This window comes from Schistocerca americana, chromosome 2 (assembly GCF_021461395.2).
Source record: "Schistocerca americana isolate TAMUIC-IGC-003095 chromosome 2, iqSchAmer2.1, whole genome shotgun sequence".
Classification (NCBI taxonomy): domain Eukaryota; kingdom Metazoa; phylum Arthropoda; class Insecta; order Orthoptera; family Acrididae; genus Schistocerca; species Schistocerca americana.
Genome location: NC_060120.1, coordinates 699,719,473 through 699,740,047, shown reverse-complemented (window position 1 = coordinate 699,740,047; position 20,575 = coordinate 699,719,473). Strand labels below are relative to the sequence as shown.

Genomic DNA, 20,575 nt, shown 5'->3' with positions numbered 1-20,575 from the left:
CATTGTACAATAAAGGACCAATGACCTTGGAATATTCAAATATGTTCTTGTGACTTGCGCCTCTGTCTCTGCAATTTCCATGTTAAAAACGTCATATTTAGCAATTCTCGACTTATTCTCCAAGATTTTTTAGCTATTAACTCGCGGTTTTCAATAAACAAATTTACATCTCCATCTGAAAGTTTGGAGATACTGTCCGTGCAGTTCGTGTGTGTGTGTGTGTGTGCTAAAATTAGTTTAATGTGTTCTATACGTAATAACTCCTATATGAAGTATGTTTTTTGGTCCAAAGAAAAAACTTACCGACCACTGGGGTGCAATAAAAGAAAACGATTTGCCCTCTTGGGAAAAAATTTTGAAGCATACTCAGTATATATCGCCTTATAAACTATGTCTGTAAGTGTGTAAATAGTAACCATAGCTCCCATAAACCAAACATAAACCAGATACATAAACATAATTATTAACAAATACAAAAATAAGAGGAGCTAAGAATGCTTGCTGCCTAATATATATTCAGGAAGCCCTCGTGACGCATAGCCTTGGTAGCTCAGTAGGCAGCGCGAGGCCCTCATGACGCATAGCCTCGGTAGCGCAGTAGGCAGCGCGTAAGTCTCATAATCTTAAGGTCGTGAGTTCGATCCTCACCCGGGGCATAAATTTTTGTTAACGAACGTTATTTTCGTGATATCCGGGACGTAATTCTTTTTCTTAAACATGATGGTATGAAAGGTAAATTTAATTATATGCGTGTGTGTGATATGTTGTAAACTGTTCTTTTAATTTTGATTATTTTTTGGATTTAGTAACACAATCGGCAGCATCAGCCAACTGTAAAGCCATCTTAATATGAAAATGGATTTTCTAAATAATTTTTTCGTGAGTAATTCACTGACGGATGCGGATTAAATGGAATTAAACCCTGGATTGCAGATGGGGTCAGAGTATCATACAAAACCACAAGAAGACTAACTGGCAACAAGGGGTAAGTGATGACACGATTAAATCACATTATAAACTGTACCGTACCATATTGTAGAATGAAGGCTTTCACGACCGGGTGACATGGCTGAAAAGCAGAAAAGTTCTTGGACCACGACCTCACAGCCCACAGCCATGTACCGTACCATAAATTCAAGCAAAATCGTCAACATATCAAAATGTACGTACTTTCAAGAAAGAATTCGCTCCTCCAGCAACGATAGTAAAACATTAGCTAGGAAAAATTAATCAGGAAAATGAAGAAATTTCTTTAAACAAAACTGGCAGTAGGAGATAATTTAGGTTTGAGTACTTCCTTAGAAGATACTCTACAGTTCTGAAGAAACTCCTTTCGAAGCAAGTTTGAGAAAAAGTAACTACACCCAACAGGAGTTTTCAGTTACCTCAAATTTCTTAAAGTAAATGTTCCGCAGGCTGTGATGAAAACAGTAGTTCAATAATGAAATGTTGTTCAACTGAATTTAGTAAAATATTGAGTTACTTCTGTAACGAATCTTTTCACAGCAGAACTTTCTCAAAGGGATATAATACGGTGTTTTCAAGCCACTTCACAAAAAGGAGACAAAACGTTAGCAGACACAATATTAGTACCGAATTAGCAATCCATCTCATTACGTCAGCATTATTAAAAATTTTCGAGAAGATAAAACACTTAGCACAGAAAATGTACTAAGTAACAAACACCAGGTTCAAAAAGGGCTGTCAAGTGAAAAGGCTGCGTTAACTTTGATAGACAATATACTGTGTGAACCATGATACCCTACAACAAAATTTAAAATATTACAGAATGTTAGGCATAGCAAGTTCGTGGTTTTTATCTTATCTGAATTACACAAAGCAGTCACATAGCGATGCTCAGAATTTGAAGCAATGACATGGAGTACCACAAGGTTAATTTTGGGACCCCTGCTATCTCTGTGATACTTAAAAATGATATTTCACTTGCAGTTTCAGAAGAATGTTGTAGTTTTTGCAGATAAAAATACAGAAAAACTAAAATAGTACCAGTCCCCTTACTGAAAAAGCAGCTATTGAAATATTCGAGAAGTCATAGATGGCATAAGGCAATGGATAATCATTACATTTGGTAAGTCCTAGGACGTTAAGTATTTCTCACAGAGCTGCGCAAGCTGTAAATATAAGTTTCTCACTCAATGAAAAACTCGAACATGAAAGTTTTAAATTTTTGGGATTATTGCTATAGAATCGTCCTGTTACACGAATCAAAGAAAATTACTGGATAGACGTTTACCTTGTGGTCATACTGGATAGACGGTTCCCTTGGGGTCATACTTTTCAGTATCGATTCCTGTATTCCAATAACATGCCAGACTAAACAGAGAAATAGTATAAAGATGAAGAACATTCTCTAAAATCTCTAATTTCTCTTAAATTTTGACAGTACTGGTAATGGTTTTAAGTTTTTCTACATCTTGGAATTTCAGTTCATAAAGCTGCAGGTTGATGAGACTCTCCAATGATTTATTTCTTCCACAAGCATCTACTTCAACTTCTGAGACTTTGTTGTCCAAGTTTTGATAACCTCTATCTCTAATTCGTGGATTTTCTCTTTAGCATTACATTCCACTATTTCAATCTCTACATTCACTGACTGGTCAAATGCTGAAAAAACTTCGACTTCATTGGCAGTAAGTTTCTCATTTATGTCTTATTTCACATCGACATTGACCTCTAAAGAGTGCTGCCATCCCTCCATATTTTTCATACTACAATCAATGTATGAGTCTGATAACTTAAAACTCCCATCTCACTTCTTTAATAAATATGCTAAATTATTTCCTGACAATTGCATTTGAATCTTTTTGCATCTAACTTTCTGACAATTTCATTTCAGAACTGTGTGGGTCTACTTTACTGTTCCTTGCTAATAGTACTTTCATCAGTTCATAGATTTCGCCGTTTGACTCGTTCCCGAAACCGTTTTTGCATTCAGTTCACATTTTTGATCCATTACTGAATTTTCAGTTCCCTTTGATCAAAGTAGTCACTCTCTATTCCTTTGTTAATCTGTAAGCCAACCCATTTTGTAATTTACGTCTTTGCAGTTTTCTGTACCTCAAAAACCTTTTTGTTGTAGACCTATATCACCAGTTATAATTGTATTTTTCCTATACAGCATACATACATTCTGCCATGCCGCCTCCATTGACGCTATGCCAGACACTATCGTCGCAATCAGTTCATATCTCATATACTTGTCGTTGTGTAAATACAACAGTAAATTAATTTTTGTGCTGTCTATACAGTCACCACTATTTGTAATGTGGCCGTTGGGTTTTTATGTTACTCATCTCCCCCACTAAGGAATGTGGATTGGAGGTCGACGCAAATTTTGCAACTAACATAAATGCAACTGCAAGCAGTAAAAACTGCTCTGTTTTAAAAATGGTTCAAATTAGAAAACACGATTCAAGGTTGACTGAACAGAGATCAAAGTTTTTTTATTAAGCCTAACAACACTTCCTTTTATGATACAATAAATGCAACACGGCTGTATTATGGAACACATTCAAACACATGCACACAAAATATAAGAAGGGGAAGTCCATAAGCAATATAATAATGAAGATATTTTGTAGTCAAAGCGGTCCCAAGAAACGATTGTGCTGACGTGAAAAAACCGATTCTTTGAAAATTAATTTGGTGGCAATAGTTGTAGGCAAACCAAAATTTGAGAACGAGATAATTGTAGAGGAATTCGGTGCATTGTCGATGTCCATGACGCAGTTTGTGCTGGCGTACTGATGTGTGTGTGTTTTGCTGAATGTTAACAAAAAATGTTTATAAATGAATATCGTCTTTAATACTACGCATTTTACTGATTTCATATTATTTAAATCGTTAATAAAATAAAAAAATGTTCAAATGTGGGTGAAATCTTATGGGACTTAAATGCTAAGGTCATCAGTCCCTAAGCTTACACACTACTTAACTTAAATTATCCCAAGGACAAACACACACACACACCCATGCCCGAGGGAGGACTCGAACCTCCGCCGCGACCAGCCGCACAGTCCATGACTGCAGCACCTGAGACCGCTCGGCTAATCCCGCGCGGCCCATTAATACAAAATCGTAAATTTATCATTGACAGGTAATAAAAATTGTAACTTAGCATAGATAATACAAAACTTGGAACAGTTTCAAATGCCACTAACAGGTGGCTTTGACACACACACACACACACACACACACACACACACACACACACACAGGCATTATTAAATTAAATAGGGCTTTCTGCATTGCACAACACACGTTAATCCAAGTTCCTTAGCATCCTTTCTTTCTGCTTCTGTTAATTTTTAACGTGTACCTTATGACTGAAAGTGTTACCCGTCTGTTTGTTACATGGGTCCCATAGCCCTTGAAATTTCATTTCCATGTTCGTTGTGTGTCCTCGTTTCTGAATATAATGACCAATATTTTTTCTTTCGTAAATTTATATTTGTTATTAAAATGTTTTATTATTGCTTGGGCACTGTGATAAAATAAATCTGTGCATTTAAATGGCAATGACAGATCTGAAAGGTCTGCCAGCAGCTATTGCTCTGGTCTATGCCTATATATCCGTGTTTTCCGTAAAAAACAAACTGAAGGAGATCACCAATAAATCTAAGTACACATTTAAGTAAGAACATTAATTAGGAGACTGAACAGGAATACCTCAGTGCTACAAGACATTCCTAGTGTGGTTATATGGGGCTGAAGTTTGACGCTGGCGATTTACGAATCCAGCAACAAAACGAAACCATAAGTAAGGTCACAAACCGAATTATTAACCCAGATTTGTATTTGAAGGAGAGCCCTGTTATCAATAGCAACATTTAAATTTGCGTGTGTTACTGAATATACGAGCATTTGCAATGTGACATGTAAAGACACTCACAATCTTCAAGAAACTTGCCATAAAAGCTCAAAAGTTGAGAACTACTTTCATAACGCAGTTTGGTCTCACTGTATCTTTCCTTGAGCAACAAGAAATAACTGCCACAGTACGATCAAATGGCTGCGACGACACTAGTTACGGGATATAGTGCCGACACGCTTTACAAGCCGTCGAACAAAGTAAACATGACTCGAAGTCGAGGTCACGGAGTAATAACCGTTACCAATCACGCTGGACGAAAGAATGCCATAAAAAAAAAAAAAAAAAAATATTGGCTCGCAAAAAAGCACATATGGTGGCACATTGTTCCTGATTACAAGACTGACTCCGGTGTCCTGTGATACATCCCAGATCTTTGCGCTGTGTCTCGCGAAGTGAGGGCGTGTTGTTGAAGGCTATCCATCCATAGTGTGGGACATCGGAGCGCTAGGTTTGGCAGCGCCCTCGGCGCTGTTCGTGAAGAACAGGCTGTGACATGGCGCTGGGTTTTCACCTATTCCTTCCTCTTGTTTTGATAATAGTCTGTATCAGAACAAACACGCCAATGATCTGAACAATAACAACCGACAACCGTCCTTCATAGGAAATGAACACAAGCTTGACCAGTGATTAACTTATCACATATGTACTTTAACTGATATTGAAAACCCATCTTGGGGCCGTTACTGCATTATGTGGACGGCAATGCCTAAGTTCCGTACAAATGCCATGCTTGAAAGAACTCTGAAACCATTTTTGTGCCGTGCTTTTTGCTTTATTATCGATGGGAATGTTCTAGCTCGAAAAATCGGGACGTAATGATCTTCGAAGCGTGCCCTAAGAATGGTGGACAGTTGCCTAGTAACGGCCGTTCTGTACGAGTCACTATCGACGTTTGCTGCTCTACTCGTTTTGAATTACCTGAGCTAGTTCGAGAAATGTGCATCGTTCGTTGTGTCCCCGAATGTGCGCGGTCTTGCATCAATAAGCAGCACCACGTTGCTCATACAAAATTTTTAATGATAGGACGTTGTCCTATTATTATTCTCACCTGTCGGGATTACACCAAGACTGTTACCCGATCTATGACGAGGACGTTCGCTCTGGGCCAGGTTTCCAGAGCAAGAGGAATTCGCAATACTAGCCACGGCTTTGACCAATGGCGAATGGTAACTGCTGATGTGAGTTCTTTCTTGGTGCGTATTTTGAATTGACATTTCTTATATTGTTATTGGTTGGCTAATGTTTGTTGGTTTCCGGAATTTTTTTTAAAATGTCTGTTGCCTATAAGAAAAATATTATCTCTTCTGTTTCAGAAGAGTGTTTCATCTATTTATCAGTCTTTCCTCTTTGTGCTGAATATTCTTTTTTTTTTTTTTTTTTTTTTTTTTTTTTGTAATTCGTAGTGTTTATAGTGGTCCCTATTAGACTTGTACGCTGCGATATTCGATTTGTCTTCTTTCCTGTAAGTACAAACTTATTCTTGTGATTACCATTTCGATTAACTCATGATATACAGATGTATTCATAGCTCTGTTCGTTTTCTTTCCAATAAATAATTAATGATCTTATGGAAATAATTTCGATTTACTGTCGATACGTATATTAGTTCCGACGTATCGCAATCTCCATTTGAACTATACAGCTTAAGTGTATTTTATGATACTACATTCGTTTGCTATCCTTTTTTTTAGTTTGTTCCAGCGTTGCCAGCCTTTCAATGTTATTGTATCGTGCAACTGCATCGAAATTATCGTACATTTCGTTAGGTGATCACATACACAACATAAAAATAGGCCTGTTCTAATTAATTCACGCAAACTTCTCCGCATTTCAATGTCATCGATATTGAATTAAGAACTAATTTATTAAAATTAAATGTCGTTCATTAAATTATTTTAAAATTACTTCGTTATTTCCTTACCTTGGAAGAAGACCTCAAAATGTAAGCATCATGATCATCATTCCGAGCGTCAGGAACATAAGAACTGGAAGTTGATGGCCGGAGTACAACTGTGTTTTATTCAAGCTTCTGAGCTTATTTTCAGCACTAACAATATTTTTGCATGAGCTGCTGCTCCTCACACATTGGCTGGCAAGCAAACATCCATTCACTGTAGTAGTAACAAGCCTATGGAAATACAGAAGCGTCCGATCTTACCCGTCGGCTTTGACCCATGACGTCACAAATGTAGCGGAAACGACTATAAACGACAATTCCAATATGGCGGATATAAAAACATCGCATACGTATTATCCAATATGGCGGATATAAAAACATCGCATACGTATTATAAACACTGAAATACACAAGTTTCACAAAAAGCCTAATGACTCTAACGGGACAAGCGTGGGAAATTGGGGGTTTTTGGGTGGGGACAAACTAAATATACACAAATGTAGCCACCGACCGCCATACAAAACCACGCAAAACAACGAAATAAATCAACATCACAAAACTGACCAAATACCAAAAAACACATTCCTATCCAGAATCGGACACTTCCCTTGACCTATGTAGCTCAACAGAACCTACCGATCACATCCTCCAATACAAAAAAAAAAAAAACGAACACTTTCCTTACACCTACATACATCTACAACAGCTCCCAATCACATAAATTACGATCGAACACTTCCGTTGACCTATATAGCTCAACAGAACCTACCGATCACATCCCCCAACACCAACCTAAAAAACCAACACTTCCCTTACACCTACATACATCTACAACAGCTCCCAATCACATAAATTACGATCGAACAAAGATAATAATAAACAAGTGGTACTCGAGGCCAGGCAGGGGGGGCTGCGCCCCACCCTCTGACCCCCCCCCCCCCCGCCAAAAAAAAACCTCCCAACCTAACCTCGTATTCAGGGCTACGCTACAGATCAATGTGTAGGTCCCTAACGTCACGGGTCAAAGCCGACGCGTGAGATCGGATGTTTCTGTTGACACAAAACACACATCAAAAACAAAAAAAAAACGGAACTTACCTCAAAAAAGTTCCAGCCCCACAAACTAGATTGGCCACCACAATCACACACAAATGCACCCTAACTAACCACTTTCGGCCTATACATTTTACTCACAGCCCTTAAAAAAACCCGAAAAATGCAATAGGCCTCTGGGACACTCTTCCGCCAACAGTACTCGTCTAAATGAGACTGAAGGTTGGAAGAGCGCCTCTTCCCCCTCCCAAGAACTGACTTAACCGCCCCCCACATCCCCTCAATTGTGTTAGTGCAAGCCCCAGTATCATAATTCTTAAATTCTAGACTGTGGTTCACTACTAAATGATTAAATCCCCTGTCACCCAACCCCCTATAAGAAGAAAAAGCATCAGAAACTATTGTGGACCCGGGCTCTACATACTCCTCAATTAACCCCACTAATTCAGCCTTCGACCTCCCCTCCACAACCCTAAAAACACATTCAGTACCCCCACCCCCGTGAACAACAGCCCCCCACACCCAAAGACCAGCCACAGACTTCCCCCTCCCATACTTCCTTTTACCAAACTGCGACTCGTCCACCTCCACAAGCACCCCATGCCCACCCAACTTACCCCTGTACTTAATAAATTCCGAACACACTTCACGACAAAAGGAATACCAGTCTAAAACAGTCCTCTCACTCACACCAGTCTCAAACGCGCAAAAACTCTGTGGGCATCTATAACAAAAATAATATGTAATAAGCACAATCTCACGCATGCCCAATCTAGACTTCTCGAACCAGGTACCACGCCTTATAGAACGCCATACGCCATCTTTCCGGCAACACCACATGTATCCGTCGCTGGTCCGAGAGGCCGGAACTTTAACCAATTTCATCGCCTCAAGGCAAAGAGAACACTTAACAACTTCGGCGATTAAACCGAATAGTTGTAAGAACTTGATAAGTTCTAACGCTGTCTCGCCCATCATCGCCCTCAACCGAACACTATTAACGCGGGCTTTCATATCCATTCCTAAACAAAAAACCACAACCAAATACACTCAATAACAAACTCACCCGACATACAGCAATGAGCATTAAATTAAAACAAACGAAAACCATGAACACACCACCAGAGAGCACCACAAACAAAAACAAGACTAAACTCCGCGCCGTAATGACGTCACACACCACAACACGCTTACGTCACGGGTCAAAGCAGACGAGTAAGATCGGAGGTTTCTGTTGACCCAAGCCTATTCCTGCTTCTCACTATCATAAGATTCATCTTACTAAAAGCTCTTTTGCAGTCAGCATTTGAATGCGGAAGGGGTAAACACGAGAGTACAAATTCTGGTAAAGCCGGCAATTCTACCTCCTGCCGGATAAAGTTTTTGTGTTCAATATGTACCCCGAAAATACGCTTACTTCTGAACAGTTCTTAATATTTTCGTCTATTTTTGCATTAGGCAGTTTCCACCACATATTTGACGTAGGTGATTGTCATAATCGGAAGAGACTATTTTTGGCAACTTTGACGTAAGAACGAGAGAGGGGCTTTTCCCTTTCTTTATTTGAAAGAGATCTTTTAGGCGTTGAAACTGCAAGCAATGGCAATACTTCATCATCAAAGTTATACCTCTTTCTCAGCTTTGAAAATCCTGCATTCTGAAATCCCTCCATTTGCGGTGAGAGTCTTTCACGGTATCCCGTTTATTATACATATCTGCTTTCTGAATGGCCTTCAGACCTTCAACTGCTTAGGAGCTTTGGCTGTCAGGAAGAAATTTCGACCTGTTGTTGGGGTCAATGTCAATCACTGATTGACATACTGCCGGTCCATGTAGAAAAGCAGCATTTCCTTGTACCCCTCTACCATCTTTTCACGTAAGTCAATGATAACAACTTTACCATTCCGGAAATACTTCCTTAAATCTATGAATTTAGATAAAATATAGTCAAAAAATAAATAAAATAATTTTAAAACATTGAGAGATCAGCGAATTTCTGCCGCAACCAGCCTCTCCTCTAGGTACATAAAATAAAAAATCAAAACAGAGACACAAAGTGTTCCAATGTTCCACAATCCCCACTACAACGGTCTGCCAACATAGCCCTGTTGTCATGGTGCATGCAACGTTTTATGAATTTTGAGGTCTAAAAAAGTTTGAAATTCATGCAATTGTGTCTCTTAGCGCTAGCTTCGAAATGGTTATAAATGTTCCTAGCCACAGTAGACATTTACGAGTTTCATTGGCACATATGCGAAGCGAGTAACATATGAATTTGAGAATAATTAATCCAGGACATTTTTCAGTTAACCGAGTAGCAACAGTTTCTTGATCTCCATCATAAAATTAGAACCATCAGAAGCAAACCCTTTAATATTGTTTTCACGAACAATGTCCTCAGAAAACGAAAGCATTAGATCTGAGTAAAGGTGTTTGCTAATTTCACCTTCGTAGATTTATCACGTTCAGGAAGATTTCAAAATTTACTTTCAGTTTTGTTTCTTTACCAAAATATCTAATTACGGTATAGGACATTTTGAGAGAACCTATATCTGTTGACTCATCACTAATAACACTGAATTTTGTATGTCTCAGATTTTCTGTGGGTTCGTTCTAACGGCTCTCTCCTGTCGCGTTCTTTACGATCTGGACACATTTAGTGCGACGCAGATGTACAGCCGGCGATTTTAGAATCAGTAAAGACACTTTTAACTACGCCTCCAGGTGATGAAAAACACTGTCACGAATCCTGGCAATTTAATTTCTGCACTGTGAGCCTGATTATTTGAAGAGGTATCAGCAGTAGCTGATTTCACAAATTTGCTAAGAATATCTAGCTTTTAGATGACACCTCCTACATTTTTTGCCGTGATTTTCACTTTTAGAATGTTTGTAACGCATTCCAGTTCGTACACAGAAGTTATGTTACAGAATCTACATGCCGGTCGAAGTGGCCGTGCGGTTAAAGGCGCTGCAGTCTGGAACCGCAACACCGCTAAGGTCGCAGGTTCGAATCCTGCCTCGGGCATGGATGTTTGTGATGTCCTTAGGTTAGTTAGGTTTAACTAGTTCTAAGTTCTAGGGGACTAATGACCTCAGCAGTTGAGTCCCATAGTGCTCAGAGCCATTTGAACCATTTGAACAGAATCTACATCTAGCCCTTTCAGTGTTCGATTCATCAGCGCACAACCAACCTTTAAATTCGGAGTTTGTTTCCCAGAATTTTCTACATTTTTGTTTTCACCTCTTATACTGTATTTAAATACGCCCGCTGTAGATTTCTTGGGAATACTAGGACCGCTATCGCTAACTTCTGTTTCCATTCTCACTATTTTTCACTACTTAACACTTTATTAACTGCTCACTGCCACTCACTGTCGTCACCTGAGTCAACAAGTTAACTGTAAGACTTTTAACATAACGTATGAGCACTGCGCATGGTTAACGCAGTCTATTCGGTGAATCCCTACGACGATTCATATCGGGGAATAACCCAAGTTGAGTTACGCAGCTGCAGCGTAATGAAATTGGGGAATCCCACAGCTGAACAGACTGGCATGAAGGCTGCTCAAAATCGTATTTGTGAAATAAATTGCCAAAGTTAAAAAAACCATAAAAATTAAAATAATAAGAAAGATGAAGTCTTAATAATAGCAAGCGTTTCATCCGAGGTGTGGATCGTACGTTCGTAAATCATCTTAAATTATCGTACATGTACGATCAGATCATACGGTTGGCCACGCTGGTTCATTCTATGTATCGTGGTAGCTGGATAGCTTTTAATGCAAATCTAGCTATTGAAGCAAAGATGGCGACTAGCAATTAACGCCAAATGACATTAAAATGTATTACAGGCTTGGACGTATAAATTTTCAGTATTTCAGCACAACCACACAAAGTAAATAAGAATAAAATCACCTATATTCTGTATACAAGGAAAGATTACACAGCAGGTTTCTTATTCAGAGATCGGATCTGAATGTTGTTCGTTATGCTAATGAGCGCGTGGCAGTTTGCTACATAAGACTGCACACGCCATCTACCGGCAATATTGCATAACAGGTCCACAGTTGCACGTTAGCTACGCTTAATGGCAGCACTACCGTAAAACTCATGGATTTAATTACTTGGTGACTGTTGAGAACAATATTTGAAGCGTCGTTCATTTTAATATGGTGCTCTGTACCTTGTAGTAGTAGTTGATAACCTATATTGATACAACTTCATATAGTCGTTAACCAGTCTCAGAAATAAAATATTAGGGTTGCAATCCCCCAGTTCTGACTAAGGTTTTCGGGAGGTTTCCCTTGATTGTAAGGCGTATGCCGGGACTGATAAGCCCCTCCTGTTTATTTACAAGCGGCATCCCCAATTTTACCCCACTATCTGCTTGTCTGATAATTGTCTGAACAGAACCGCGACTCTTAATGGGCCGGATTCCCATCAGCCGCTCCTCTCCTAGGAGTGGGAAAAAAAGTTCTTTTTATCCATTCAATGCGTCCCTCTCCTTACTGTTAAGGGCTGTTTTGCCACCCAGCTAGAACGTTTGTTGCTGCCGCATATACTTAATTTGTCTCCACTCTTCCAAGGTGTAGGGAACTTTCCAAATGAGGACCTCATGTTCTGCCTAGACAGAGATAAGGTTCGCTGAAACGTCCATCAAGCCGAAAACCCACCCGAGCTTAGGAAGGTAGGTAGCGGGCTGCTGTGGCCAAGCGGTTGTAGGTGCTTCAGTCCGGAACTACGCGGCTGCTACGGTAGCAGGTTCGAATCCTGCCTCGGGCATGGGTGTGTGTGATGTACTTAGGTTAGTTAGGTATAAGTAATTCTCAGTCTAGGGGACTGATGACCTCAGATGTTAAGTCCCATAGTGCTTAGAGCCATTTGAACCATTTGAAGGCAGGTCTGAGGACTCGTTGGAGTCACAGGGAGGGGACTCAGCAGAAAACCATCAAATACCACATATGTTACGGAAATCGACATAAAACTACGCGGCAACTAGCAGCTCTTCGAGGTAGCCTGGACCGCTCGCTGCTCTAGCGCGACATAATCACCACACACAACCTGTGGAAAACCAACAGACAAATATTCCCTCAAGTCCGCCACCAGTAGCGACCAAAAGTTATAAAATTCCGCTAGTCATAGCGGAGTTTCTGGAATCGTACAAGGCTCTACATGACCCCGCAAAAATCACGTTGAAAAATAGAGATTTCAGCGCCAAATCAGCTGGGGAGGCAGGACAAAAATCACCCTAAAATCTACCAAGGACTACATCACAGTGAAAAACGCGCTGCAAGAAAATAGTATTCCATTTTTTAAATTTAAACTTGCTATATCTAAGCCAAAGTAGTTTTTAGAGGAATCCCACTGTCAACATCTTGGGAGAAGGTAACTGAGAAGGCAAGCTTTCGACGTAAACATAGTAAGACTAGTGAGAAACAAAGGGCCACTCATCACAGTGATTCTAATAGATACGCCATAAAAGAAGAAACTTTTGAAGTAAAAAGAATAATGTCGCTGGAAGTTACAGTCGAAAATCTGAGAGAGAAAAACTGTTTTAGGGAACGCTACAATTCTCAAGTGGTATGCAATGTAGCCAGGGACAATACCAGGCATCCACACTGTGTGCACTGTGCGGGGAAACATGCCTCCAAAGACTGTCCCAAAAAGTCGGAAGGGGTTGGGCGGGGGGGGGGGGGGGAGAGAAATATTTAAATTGCAAGGGGGTCCATCTAGAAAGCTATCAGGGATGTCCCTCTGACAGAAGGCGATATAGTAGAGCGTCAGCAGCGGCAAAAACCCCAACAAAAGACCTTCAAAAGGGGAAAAGTTATCCAAAATGGTAATAAGGGACAGTATAAACTACCACCAGACAACAGAACAGGCTAGAAGGTAGAAAGCGGCTTCTGAGACAGCAGCACAATGTCACTACAACACAGGTGCGACACACAGCGTATCTATGCACAACAGTGACAACCCCAACGAGGTACGCCACATAAAATTCCAGCGCCGACCCATCCAGCCTTGTAACGGACGAATAGCGCCATTCCGCGAACGTGACAGGACCTGCACCCAAAAGCCTGCCAAGAGATGCAGAAGGCGTACAAAGCTGGCCACCAGAACAAGGGCAAACTTGCATGCTGTGGTCACATATCCACACGCCAGTGCGACATTGCACTGTTAGCAGTTTCGATAAACCAGCTCATGAGGTAGTCAACCACACACTCTCCATGATACAGCAGCTAACAGGGCAATTTACAGAAACTATGCCGCTTGTCCTTGCTAATAGCTGCAAGAAATTCCGCATCACCCAACATCCCCCACAATGAATAGATGCCTACACTTACAGGAATTAACCATGTGCGTTTTTAATGCAAACATAATCCGCAAACAGGTACAGGAATACATGGAATTCCTGAAAGACGAGGACACTGGCGTTTGTTTGGTGTCTAACACTCATATCAAACCAGGAGTGAGGGCCTTAGCACCAAACTACAATAGCTACCGTATAGATAGTCTTACAGCAAGGTGCGTGGTTGCAATATTTGTAAAACGAGGCATCCCACACCACCAGGTGAATCCCTGCCAGATGTATTACTGACAGTAATGGTAGCTATTGAAATACACATGGCTAACGACCCCCTGATGTTTGTGGCAGCGCACAGACCACCCACGAACATCTTAAAGTGAAGATGACGTAACGACACTAGCACAGGTGATAGGTAAGCTCCTAACTGGGGGAGACCTCAGCATTAAACACCTAGACTGGTACTCAAGAATAATCAACAGCAATGGCTGCCAGCTACAAAGCCTTGTGCACACGTGTCAACTCAGTATGTGGTGGTCAGAAGAATTCACACACTTCCCTCCAGGTGGTAGGAGAGTTGATGTGCTAGACATAGTTATAACCAAGCTGATTAGAGGCATCGAGGCTGTGAATTCATTAAGCAGAACAATCCCATGCTTCTAGAAATAGATGTGGGAGAATGGCTCCCAATCTCCATCAGCACACCTTGTTGAAACGTATAAATTAGGAGCAATTCCGAAACGAACTAACAGCAGACATCACCCTAACCCCACTACAAATTGAGGGTAATACGGGACAAGCTCTAAAACAGCTGATGCAAACAATCCAGTAACCAGCAGAAGAGGCAACACCCAGGCCTCCAGAAAGCGCTCCTCATAGGAGGCAACTCCCACTACATCTGCTTGCACAGACACACTACAAAAATAGGATTGTGAAAGAGTGGAAGTTGATTCGAAATCCAGGAACCAGGAGACTATTCAACAGATTGCTACGAGTGCTGAGAGCAGTACTTGATGAGCACAAAACCTGGAATGGTCTGCTTGTCTGTCTGCCATTAAGGTGGAAGACAACTGCCTGTGGCTTGCGACCAAGCAGTTCATAAGAAGGCATGCATGAATGCCGCCTGTACACGGCGAGTGAGGCCTCACGTTTAGCGTTGCTGAGAAGGCTAGTGGACTCGCAGACATCTGTGAAAGAGAATTTCGAATGTCAGGGCCACAGGACAGGGCCCACGAAACCAACACCAGAAGGCAACTCGAGATCTTTCTTGCAGCAGAAGATAATGAACATAATGCATCACCACCATTCACAGCAGAAGACGAAGCAGGTGACATAAAAGCATTACTCACCAAAAAGATGCTAGGCCGTGATGTTATCATCAACGAGATACCAAATAAAATCTGTCACCTGTCGCAACTGAGCACCTTGTGAATACCTTCAATAAGATTACAAGATCATGTAAGTTTCCAAAAGCATGGGAGCATAAAGAAGTTATCGCGATCACCAAACCTGGAAAGGACCCCCTATTCCCTAGAATCTATTTCCCACACTGAGCAAATTATATGAATACCTTCTGTTACTCCCCATATAGTAGCACACCAAAAAGGAGCAAATACTACCCAAACAGCAGTTTGACTTCTAGGAGTATCACTTTGTGACAAAGCTACTAATAGGGGTGATTGAAGCTGCCACCCTAGCATTCAGTTTCAAAGGCAACTATGGAATGGTACTATGAGACACAGTCAAATCTTTTAATGAAGACGTCTGGCACACAGAGTTACTTTATAGGTTATGCGTCCAAGACTTCCCAGAGCTGATGGTAAAACTGCTGCAAAGCAACATTTCTGGGAGAAGCGTTGAGGGGAAATGATACAAATGTTGTCAGATGAAACAACAATGATACAAATGTACGGGAGTCCCATGTAGGTCAGTTATATGGATCATAGGCTGCAACCTTTATACAGCTGACACTCCTAGAGATGCATATGTAAGAAATGGACAATACACACGCAATATCATGTTCTTTGCACTCAGAGGGAATTATAAGATCACTACCCTATTCCTCCAAGGCATCTTAAACCAGACAGAGACATGAGCAGAAAAGGAGCAAATAATACTAATACTAAATACTAATACTAAATACTAATACTAAATGCAGAGAGAACCCAGGCTATCATGTTTACCAAAAAGTTAGGCAAACAACCCCCCTCATCGCCAACCAACACCAGTACTGACCTTCCAAAGCAGAAATGTACGAGGGTTGCCCAGAAAGTAATGCACCGTACGTTTCTTTGTCAGCCAAACACAATGCTACAAATGTGAAACGTTATGTATGTATTATTTGAAGTCTCCTGAGTGAGTACACCAATTTTCCGTCACTTCCAACAGATAGCATAGCTGCAGGACAGTTTCAAAATGGCATCTGTAGGTGACACACAATACAACCCATGTGCTATCATTGAATTTCTCACTGCAGAGAAGAAACTGTGGGGAATATTCATAAACGTTTCTGCAAAGTCTATGGAGCATCTGCTGTTTACAGAAGTGTAGTTAGTGACTGGTCATCAGAAGGCAGTTTGGCAGAGCTCCATGATTTGCAACAGTTGGGGAGGCCATCTACAGCTGTCACACCTGACACATCTGACCTAGCCCCCCCTCCCCCCCCCCCCCCCCCCAGACTTCCATTTGTTTGGGTCATTAAAGGATGCCATTTGTGGAAGACATTTTGAGAGCAATGAGGAGAAGATTCACACAGTGAAGCATTGGCTCCACCATCAGGACAAGGATTGGTACCGACAGGGCATACAAACCCTTGTTTTGCACTGTAGGAAGGAGATATAATGGGATGGAGATTATGTGAAAAAATGGGGTGTGTAGATAAAACGCCATATTTTTGTGTGTGTATTTCTCATTATGTTCAATAAAGAATTGTTGAAGAAAAAATGCAGTGCACTACTTTCTGGGCAACCCTTGTATAATGGAGGTCAACACTTAATTATCTAGGTACCACAATGAATAAAACAAGCTGCATGGCAGGTCCACATTGTGAATAGAAGGAAAAAAGTTAGTTCAAGGTTGAGCACACTTTATCCTATATTAAATCTAAATAGTGCATTATCTGCTGAAGAAAGAATTACAGTGTACTGCAGTCTTATACAACCTATGTTAGAGTATGTGTGTATTGCGTGGGGATACACAGCAAAGACAAATATAAAAAGGCTCCAAGCCATACAAAATAGGACCCTATTGATTTCCAACAGCTTATTTACATGAAGTCAAAGGAATAATGAAAGGTTGCACATTGATCCCCAGATCAACTGATCAATATGATCCCAAGCAATTCAGAAGCAAGTGACCAAAACTGCTCATCTGGATTAGTAATAAAAACAAATAAAAGCAAAGAAAATAAAACAAAAAATAAAATATAATAAAACAAAATAAGAAAATAAAACCTAGAGAGCAGTATAAAAAGTAAATGAATTAAGCAGGCGCTTTTGCCTGACAATGTATATAACAACCAACACTTAAATGCCAGGACAATCCAATATAATAACAGCGCCAAACAAATTCACCCCGTTTGGAAGGAGGAAATATCATTCAGACAATACCATCCCAAACATATAGGCACTTTAAAGACAAAGAGCCAAATATTGGTGATCAGCAGTGTGGTGAAATAAAGAAAAAAAAATTTATTGGTTTTTTGAAAAGAGGAAAAATTATGGACATGGAACTGTAACTTTAGAATTTTTGAAAGGCTTTTTTTTACGGACTGTATTGACCGCCTTGGGACAAATTCAGTGCTGCGTGAAATATGCCTGTAATATAATTTACCATTCCGATTAATTACATTTTGAATTCTACGTCATTGTTGATTTAATCAGAGTTCTCACCTTAGACGTAGAATTAGTCCTTCTGCCACAATATTAATTCATTAGTCGCCATCGGTTTCCTTCTCTTTGTTGACCGTGTGTATCTTCCTAAGTCGGCATCGGTTCACTTCATGAAGACGGTGGAAACCAAGGAATAAAATGCTACGTCACTTTAAATAATTCTCGTAAAACTTAGATACTTCTCACTATTTTTTTATTCACAACACAATAAGACTTGCTCTGCTCGTCGCACAAACCATAAATACTAACAATATGGCTGCCTTTCCGCACACTCCAAAAATTACGTCCATCCTCCACAAGGCAACAATCGAAAGTGTCTCTTAGCTCCTTCTTGGAGTATGAAACAAAAGAGAATCCAATGTGAACATTACAAAGATTATAATCTACATGCCTGTCAATTTAATCTTTGGCACGGAATGTGTCATTACAGCAGCCTCCACAATACAAAAAATTAAGTGAAATGTACAGCTCAAGAAATGCACTATTTTTCATTTTTATTTATTTATTTTTAATGTTTTCATTCCTTACCCCAAAAGATAGAGAGGATTGTCGTAGTAGTGACCCACTGAAGAGCCAGGGGCTTTCTTACCAGATGAGCTCGTAGTGGGGTGGTGGGAGTCCCAATTGAGAATAGATGGAGGGGCTTATCAGTTCTGCCATATGTCATACAACAAAAGGAAACCTCCCAGAAAAACCTTGGTCAGAATCAGGATTGGAAATATTTTTATCTATTTCTGAAACATCATCCTTCACAGTTGACATCAACCCAGCCAAAAATTTAAATGTAGTGGGAGTGAACTGCATATTCACATTGTATATGTGTGTATGTGCTACTCAATGGCATGAAGTGTTGTGATAATGATGAGTTATACATTTCACTAAACTTTCTACATGGTGGAGGGTTTATACTGAGAAGTATCTGGGGCGGTAATGTACATAATGTGTTATACGGTCATGAATTGTTTTTATGCTAATGTGTCTTGACAACAATGGAAGCTTCACTAGTTTATAAACTGCCTTAAAGTAGGTACATCCAAGAAGTGTGAAATTTATGGCCTTGACAGATGTCGTAAATGAGAAAATGTATCAAGCCTTTAGAATGATATTTTGCTTTATTTTGTTGTCAATATAAGTTTTGGAGTTGTGTGCTTAAGATCTTCCTGAGGGGCGAGTGGCATGTGAAATGTGAGCAGTAGAGCACAAATTATGGTTAAATATTTCAGTTTGAGGTGACTACTGCTGGCCACTGGCCACACAGATTGACAGTGATAATGAAACAAAGGACCTAGGTGGAAGGCTGGCAGTACTTTAATGGCTAATTTTTCATGTAAAATAAGTATTGAGTTAGTCATGAGTCATTATACATTGCAGGAGTGTGAAACTGAAGAAGAACTTACTTGCTTTTGTAGCATTCTGTGTCTGAACCTATGCTAAGGTTGTACTTCAGTGTGCATCTACCCATAATTTCCATTGGAAAATGCACAAAGATCTGTTGATTTAGAATTAAACAGTATTGTACTATGAAAATTATTTGTGAAGTTAAAAAATTCCTTCCTAAACGGAACTGCCAAAAGGGTTAAAAGTGTCACTAGATTAGATTTCTTGTATTCTAGCACAAAGAAAATTTAAAGTTGAATCGTTCATAGTACTCTATTATTTTTGTGTCATCATCAACAGGATACTAAACCACAATGAAAAAAAGTAGACATGTCTCCAGTTTCCATGAACATGAAAAATTTAATGCTTCAAGTGGCAATAAGGAATCAACATGCCGCACAACCTTACAATCATACCAACACATACCTGAACTAATTTAGGAAAACTTTTTATAATTTAAATCTGCATGACCAGACAAGGGCTTAAAAATTATTTCTCCCAACTGTGACTCCAACCAGCTTTCAGGATAACAGTTTTATTCCCCATGAATTAAAAGAGAAGTTAGGAAGCAATGTTGCATGAGGAAAGGTAAATCACAAAGGGAATTTGCTAAGAGAATTTCCAGGTAAAACAGGAAGATAACTAAAAAATGTGACAACAGGACTTTTAAGGACAAAGTGGTGAATTATATATGATGAAGACAGAGCAGAGTTCGAAGTTTAGTTGCCCTGAACACAAGCAAATGCAGATAACTGATGTTTATGCTCAGGATAAAAGGTGAATGAAAAAAAGTAAATCAGAATTTTAAGAGGACATAGATTTTAAGAAAGATAAAAATAAACTAGGTTTTTATTTCTGATGACAGACATGGCAGAAAGAAAACATGTGACCTGGTAAAAAAGGTGCTGTCGAAAAGTTTCTAGCCCAAGATAGTTACCGTAATGTCTCGCACAAGCACCACCACCTACTTTTATAGTGACCATTTGTGGATAAGCAAGTCAAATTTTGCAGCTGGAACTTTTTTAGATTTGGCACTAGGATGCATTGCATACCATAGTGTAAGCAAAGTGGCAAATATGGAGAGAATCAGGAACTGTGTTGTGATTGAATATCTTCATTTTAAGAGAATGACACCCAAGGAAATTGCGGAGGACATG

At 39.9% G+C, this 20,575-nt stretch overlaps 1 non-coding gene across 1 annotated transcript; it reads left to right on the top strand.

Annotated features, from left to right (window-relative positions):
- Nucleotides 1–583: 583 nt before the first annotated feature.
- On the top strand, nucleotides 584–656 carry Trnam-cau. Its single transcript has one exon. It is a non-coding gene; the product is annotated as a tRNA-Met (tRNA).
- The last annotated feature ends 19,919 nt before the right edge of the window (nucleotides 657–20,575 follow it).